General features: G+C 37.2%; 1 protein-coding gene across 1 annotated transcript in view; it reads right to left on the reverse strand.

The window, feature by feature from the left end:
• The window catches only part of SYN2 (synapsin II), a 187360-nt gene that overhangs the window by 60792 nt on the left and 120323 nt on the right, over nt 1-6245 (reverse strand). The window lies entirely within an intron of this gene.

Genomic DNA, 6245 nt, shown 5'->3' on the forward strand with positions numbered 1-6245 from the left:
CCAGATGTTGCATAAACATGACTTACTTCAAGTTCAGTGTTTAAATATTTATCTTTCCAATAATTCCCAAACAAAGTTCATATAACCACTCTAGTTCCATGTAATTTATTTGTGGAATATGCATCAGCCTAAATCTAATTTTGCTCTGTTTACTTTGGAGAAAGGAAATTAAAAGTGAAATAATGAAGCTGGCCTTTTATTCATTTTTTTTCTTTCCCAGAAACAGGCAGGAAGAGTCCTAAATCAATAAACAAGCAGAAGATGTTACTTTCTCTGGTGTATTTGGTTTTAAGAAAACACAATCTGAAGACAAAGCCAGGGCTCAGCCATGCAGAAGCTCTCCAATCACCAGCAGGGGTAGCTCAACATATTCCTCTCTTAATTAAGAAAAGCAAACCATCAAACTTAAACAGCTCTTGCTCTCAACAAACACAAAGAACAGTTCAGAGATGTCAAGCCAGATTTTCCACCGCCTTGTACCTTGACAGAAAAAATTACGTGTAAAATTCCATGTGTATGTTTTACCTTTTAGACCCCCTTTACACAAGTGGCAAGCCAGGAGAGAATCTGATATGCTTTGTATTATCTTTTTAGAAATATGGGTGTCAAAGAAATCTAAAAGCTCAAGTGGATAAAAAGAGAAGAGCTTTAATTTCATCAGTGAGCCAGGTAGCCAAAGAAAGGCAAACACACCTTAATTGTGATTTCTCTATTGAAAATAGAAGGTTAAAATGGCTTGTAAACTAAATAGGTGGTCCCGGGGAAATGCTGGGCCACCTCAATTCCCACTGAAATTCATTGGAGAATTGGGTACTCTGAGCACCCCCTGTACACGGCTCCTTCCCTTCCCATTAACACCACCTCATAAGGCTGGATCTTAAACCAATTCTTTTGGTACTCACTGAAATCGATACAAGATTTGACATGACCTTAGCATACAAAGTGACACTATCAAGTAAATCTGAACCAGGACATCAATCTAAAATACCTTTGTCCCCACAGTTATTTTTCAATTAAAAAAGAATAGTTATTTAAGTCAACACAGACCTGACCTGATGATAGAAAAATCTTCTATTTTCAATATCTGTACAGCATGAAAACAGAAACTGTCATTAACAAGAAAAACTTAAGTATAAATGGCAATGAATCAAAAAGAGCAGATCCCACAGATCTCTCGTAGAAAATCTGGAGAAGACAAAATCTTTGCAGAAACAAATTATATTTTGATTCTGGCATGTCAGTGTTTCATTCCATTCCAATCATTCTACCAACTATTTAGCCAACTGCTGCCTCTAAAACCAAGTAACATTGTGCCACCTTATAAAAAAAATTACCCAAATTGCTGTGACTATAAACTGTATGGGTTTTTTTACTGTATCATTTAGGAAGTGACAGCTATAAATACCCTCCCTTCTGAATCAGGCTATAGTACATACGGAGAAATTGAAAATCCAGGAAAGCTCATCTATTTTGTGAAACACTATTCTAATTTTGAGTTTTCTACATGATTGTAAAGGTTTTGTGCAGGAGGTGTACTGTGACTCTCAGTTAAACTGAAAGTAGTTTTAAGGAAAAATAGATGCAATGCCAAATGAGAACTAGGGAGCAAAGAACTCTAGCAAAGCACCAAGAAAGCAACAGATAAATGATTACTGTGGAGAATCCTGCCTGCTATCATTCTAAAATAAGACGTGTTTGCCACAACAGAGAGAAAATAAGATCTATATAGATTAAAAAAATTATATTCTGTAGACTGCCAGAAGCTAACATACAGAGCAGGCAGCACAACCAAAAGAATCTGTGTAGCTTCAAACCACTTGACAGCTGGAAGGGACAGCAAGGTGTCCCTGTTATGATTAAAGTGCCTTTGAAAAAGCTCTGTGGACAATCACCATGCAAGCCAGTTTAGCGCTCCTTGACATAACTCAAATTATCAAACTCAAGCCTGCCAGAGAAATACTCATGATCAGTACCCAGGAATCTGTAAACTGAATGCACAGTATTGCCTCTTCTGAAATACGCATTTCGGTGGGGAGACAGGGGTGCTAGGGAATAACATCCCAGTCCAGGTCAGACACAGTTAGCTCTGTGGGTGGATTATCCTGCAGACCTGAGGTGCTGCAAAGGGCTGACAGGGAAGAGGAGAGAGCAGATACAGTGAGGACGGGCAGGAAAGAAGCACGGAGTAGCAGTGATGGGGCAGCGCTGCCTCTCCCCATGGCAGCTCCGAGGGTGATGCACCTCGCTCATCACCTTTTGCCCCCAGTAACTCCCAGAGAAGAGATGAAAATATATTGTAAAGTCAGTGTGAGTTTGCTCTGGAATTCAGGGGAAGCAGCAGTTCACTCCACGGGACTCTGCATGTATGGCAACCAACAGAAGATGACCTAGTGTTTTTAATACAGGTCTCTGGGGGCTGTTAGAAGAGAAAGAAACAGTGATGACAATTAATGACCACAATGCTGTTGATAGATGCTAATGCTTCACAGTAAAAATTAACAAGGATCATGACAAGCCACAGTACAGAAAGCCCCTCCAGACTTAGAAGTCCCATGCAAAATTAGAATTCGTGCAGAGAAGAGACCAAGCTGATCATAAATTTGATCATTTGATTTGAGGTAGTCAGGTTTCCTGCCTTGTTTCTATATTGCACACATCAACAAATGCAGTGGATTATACCCAACCCTCTTCATTTTCTTGGGTTTTACTAGAAAACAGAATTAGTTGTTCAACGCTAGACTTAGCTAAGCAGAAATGAGAAACTGCCAAGTTTTTTTTTTCTACTGTGTCAATAATGAATTGAGGAATCAGTCACTATATCCCTTGATAAATGAACTTTTCCATTTCTTATTAGCGAGTGTTAGCTGTATTGGAATATAACCAAGGAGTGGGCATGAGCTTGACTAGTATTATGATGTAATTTGCTATGATATCATGGCTTACTTATCAAACTAAAGGAAAACTGACATCATAATGTTCGGCATAGTGAAAGAAGCCCTGTAGTGTTAGTCCATTTATACAAATAGTAAAAAGACCAAGTGTTTCTTTTGCTTCAGTCTGCTTGTATTTATAAAACGTTGGCTATAATTTCTCTACTATTATTTAAGATAAAAGATTATTTTGCTTAAAAGTTCATCAAGGAATATTTCTATGTCTTTTGGGAATAATCTTTATTTTACAAGGTCAAGATCTAAATTTATACAGAACGGGTGCTGAGACTAGGGTTTCTTTTAAACTCTCTAAAAGTAAATTTCTCACTACAATGACAAATACTACAATACACAATACAAAGAAGGATAATGCAGCTTCTAGCTAAGACCTAATGCTTGCTGATACTGTTCAAAGGTAACAGGTACTCAATCACTGCACTGATATCAGTACAAGCTACAGGTAATATTTGTCTCCTCTGATAAACGGACTAAAAATGCATTTACTTCCATTTGTGACAGCGCATTCCTGAGTATAGATATTTCCAGGCTTACTAAAATGTCTTTCAAATGCTACAATGTAAATATGTCTTTGTCTAAACTCTGATAGTAATTTGACAAAACTTACTGTTTCAGCATGAAGAAAACAGGCGTTCTGCTGAGGTTTCAAAAATTGCTGGCCTTTTACTTTTTAATGATAAGATTGTGTCAATACTTTAATGAAGAAATGAGAGAGACATCTACCAAAGAACTGCTCGTTAGTTAGACTTGTGTGGGCAGCAGAACAGCCAGTTTCAAGTCGCAGCTTTGAGTAAGTCCCCGCACCCTAGGACTGACTGGTGTAGGTATCTGCTTTTCCTGCTGTTGTGACCAGTTGTTTCACGTTAGCGTTGAGAAAGCTTCTAACCACAAATTTCACTACTAAAAATCCACATTACTGCTGAAAGGTCTTGTTGCGTATAGCATGCTCCAAGCCCATCCCTTCCAATGCTTACTGGGTCTAGAGAGACCTATAGGGAATATATTTCTTAAGAAAGACGTCTCTTATTGCCACTTGCTTCTCTAGGTGCTTTAAATATTCCACCAAGGTACAGATAGCTTTGAAAGACTCTTAAAAAATATTTCAAGGGTAGCTGCAGGCAATACTGTGTAACACCATAATTAAAATGTGAGTTTATGGCATTTCTACAATTACCATATGAGATTTAGCTTTAGGATGTTTACGCTTCTACACATTCAGATGAATGGAACTATTTAATTCTCAACTATGTCTACAAGATAGTTGTGAATTAATTTTTAACTTTTCGCAAAATTATTTTAAAATATTGTTATGAGCATAATATTTTCAGTTTGATTGTAGAATTGGTTTGATCGCACTAGATATAAAGGTCTTGAAGATATGCAGAGCATAGTAGTCTGGTGTGCTATTCTGGACAACCTTAGGCAAAACATGCCTTAGTTAACCGGTCTAACCAGGTAGAGCTGTATGCTCATTGTTAGAGAAGACAGTTTGTCCAGCATATTTCTTTATTATTTGAATTTTACTGAAGCAGTAATCAAATTGATCTATTTAGATCATCTATAGCAACAGCCATGTGATGTCATCTGGAAACCAATCAATGGGCTCTCAATTCCTCCATCATTTTCCACTTCTACTGCCCTAAGTGAGACTTGAAAATCAATAGTCCTAGAAAATACCTGCCTGGGGTTTTTTTTTGCGGCTTCTTGTAGCTTGAACTTCCTGTGCAAGTTTTCAGCCTCCCGTCTTCTTTATCTTTTCACTCACACGAAAAACTTCCTGAAAGAACTAAGTTTCCTCCAAGTAAGAACGGAGATGTTAACAGGTCTAAATTATTTTCAGGTGTTAGTCCTGGAGTTGGATCCAACCTTATGATTTGAAGCCAAACCTTCAGACCGAAGAAATGAATATCCAAGTATGACTACTTGAACTGAATCAGGACATAGTGTACAACATTCCTGGCTTAGTTTTGAAGTAGATCTACAATCTGAAAATGAGACCCAATACTAATAATTCTGAATATTTGTGGGGGTTTTTTGGGGTTTTTTTTTGGTTTTTTTTTTTAAACGGATGGGAATTTTTTTCTGGGGGGTGGGAGGAAAAAAAAAGCAGCAGAGCACTGATAGTTGTAAAATGACCTCTTACTGTTCAAAAATAAAATAAATCTGGTGCTGTGAAACATGTACATATCTATATAAAGATAGCAAGTTAGATTGTGTACACTTAAACCTCAAGAAAATACATTTTCACAAATCTGGATTGAAATGGTTCAAATTATCTTAATGAATATGTTAAGCTTGATTTGTGAAGTGACAAAATATGCAATCCTTTAAGCAGTTCTGTCCTGCGTGTCAACCTATATATGTATTTTATTACTCTCTAATCAAACTGCATGTTGCTCCCTCACAAAACAACTTCTTTATGAAAAGAGGATGTGTACATGTTACACATATCCAGATTGCTACAGCAACAAAAGATCTGAAGTTGAAAAAGATTTCCAAACTCTTGTATTTGTGTCTGTGTCCCACATATAACATGAGCCAGAAAATACAGAAACAGATTTGTGTTGATTAGGGCTTACATGAATAAGGAGTGCAGAGAAAGAGCCGTTGCCTCCAACATACACGATTGGTATATTTTTCCTTGTTATTTTAAATGAAATCTGCGATGAAATAATAAAAATTACTTTTATTGCTGCTTTTATTTTAAAGTTATTATTCCTTGTAATTACCAATTGTCCAAGGCTCACAAATAGATCATTGAAACATTGCCTTTTCATGAATGAAGTTCTGTCCAGCCTGCAAACAGGGACATCATTTCAAGAAAATGCACAGAAGTGCAGGGGAAGATCAGGGACTGCAAATGAAAACAGAGCTTAAAAAAGGGCAGCTTTGTTTACTCGACCAAAATAGAGAAGGTAGCAGAACCAGGGTTTAAATTCAAACTGGACGGAAATTTACTAGAAAAAGATAAAATCTTTCTTCTGCTTAAGATCATAAAACCAGCTTCAGATACTTGTAAAAGATGTTTTTATAAAGGCTTTTGATTATTAATAGTTCTACTGACTCATAACAGCAACATTGCAATGCTTACTAAGGTAACCTCTCTTCTGGTACAACAACTTTCACCAATGATGTGCTTTTTCCTTAAAGGAAGGCGGAGTTAGGAGTTAGTGTCAGGGCCATAAATAAGAGGGTCCTATGTCAGGGAAATTAGAAGTCAGTTAACATAAGCGTATACCCAGAGCGAGCATTAGAGGGCTTTCCTAAACCATCCAAGCCTGTTGCAATCGAACTGCA

Source organism: Egretta garzetta, unplaced genomic scaffold (assembly GCF_000687185.1).
Source record: "Egretta garzetta isolate BGI_Z169 unplaced genomic scaffold, ASM68718v1 scaffold553, whole genome shotgun sequence".
NCBI lineage: Eukaryota > Metazoa > Chordata > Aves > Pelecaniformes > Ardeidae > Egretta > Egretta garzetta.